The 1746-nt window shown below is 40.4% G+C and overlaps 1 pseudogene; it reads right to left on the bottom strand.

The window, feature by feature from the left end:
• Positions 1-212: 212 nt before the first annotated feature.
• Positions 213-1535, bottom strand: LOC123253598 (annotated as a pseudogene).
• Positions 1536-1746: the final 211 nt, after the last annotated feature.

The following is a 1746-nucleotide window of genomic DNA, read 5'->3' as shown; positions in this document are numbered from 1 at the left end:
ATGACACTAATAGGTTAACTTTTAGTGTGCAATACTGACAATTACAGTAACAAGTGCAATAAAACATAAAACACTGTGGTTGTTCTACATTAACCAGAAAATAATCCTTGGAAGGCTATCAGACTGAAAATTTCCCTCCAAAACTTTTGGAAGTTTGGGGTATGTATGCAAGTGTCTAGCAGACATCTGTTGCTCATAGCAGTATTATGTAGTTATCTCTCGCCATTTGAGAGTCTCTCTCCAGAATCATAATGTTTTTGCATCACCTGAGTAAATGTGGAATTGGAATTTTGCAGCAAGTCCATTAATAGAACAACTTTATTATCTATGTGCTCTTGTAATTTGTACATACGCTGGTCAAAGTAGTCCATAAGTTTCTTTCCCATCAGTTCCATATTTTTAGAAATGATAATTTCTAAGTAGGAGCAAACGCATTTCTGTTTCACTCCAATGCTTACAACACTTTCATTTGGCTTTGTATTGCTTCCCTGAGGCTTATTCTTGACTCCTACTTGGAGATGGTTTACTTGACTACAAAGGTTGTGAAGAAAAGGAAGCAGCACAGAACTAGGTGTATTTGAGTTATCATTTGCTTTCTTTTGCAACTGAGATATTAAAAAATTTGTTGTATAGTTTTATTCTCTTCAAGATATTGAATATATCCTATATTTCCTCTAGCAGAAAGTTCTTTGTCTTTGTCCATATAAGCTTTTATATCTTCTGTGACTGCGCCAGATATCAATCCAAACTTATAAGAAAAAGATAGAGTGGATGACATCTAATATTCCTGAAGTTCTTGACTTGCACAATTCACCAAGTATATGTTCATCTCCCAAAACAGCTGGGTCTCTTTCGCAAGATACACTGAAGTCCTCCAAAAGGAATACAGTTTCGCTGTTGAAATCAAACCATGTTCATGAGTTGCTAAGCACCTGGTGATAATGTTGATCCCATGGATTCCCTCATGGTTTGAACCCTATCTAGATCTATCCTTGATCCTAGAGCAGGATAGCTTGTTGAAGAATTTGCAGAAACTGTCCTTACTTGTGCTATAATTTTACTCACAAATATATTTTGGTTATCACTAAAAGAAAGTAGCTTAATTTTACAAGAGTCTATGGAACATTCTAATTTTATGTATTTCTTATTCAAAGTAATCTCATTTTCACTGTTATTCTGGATAGTACAAACATGCTCTCCTCTACTGGTTCCACAATATCCCTCTCTAGCATACACTTTCATATTCTTCGCTTCACTTAAAATCCTGAGTGAAACTATTTCTTCACATTTGTGAGGATTGCACTTCAGGTATAGGAAGTGGGAACTTTCATCTTCATGATGCACTTTCCTCTTCAAGAGGACAAGATCCTCACCTGAAGCTAGCGGCCCTAGCACCTCCTCATCCCTGCTGTCTCTGCCGCCAACATTGGGGTCTTCGTGGCCAGCATTAATCAGGTGGAGGTTCTGGGCCAAGCCCCAACGAGGAGCCTCACCAAACGTGGAACCTCACCGCTGTCCTCAACCTCTGGCTCCATGTAGCCCTTAGGCCCTTCAGGGTGATGCGACCACTTCCTCCCAAGCCAATCATTCCCTTCCTGCCCTGGCTAGCCCAGGATGGCCCCAACCCCACCCAGAACTCAGATTGAACCAAACTGACTAGGGGCCTGGACCCTATTGCTCCTGACAGACCCAGTCTGTGATTGACCTCAGGTGATCTGATGAGGGCCCCCAAAAGTTCTGCTGCTA

Source organism: Gracilinanus agilis, chromosome X (genome assembly GCF_016433145.1).
Source record: "Gracilinanus agilis isolate LMUSP501 chromosome X, AgileGrace, whole genome shotgun sequence".
NCBI lineage: Eukaryota > Metazoa > Chordata > Mammalia > Didelphimorphia > Didelphidae > Gracilinanus > Gracilinanus agilis.
This window is presented reverse-complemented; position numbering and strand designations above follow the sequence as displayed.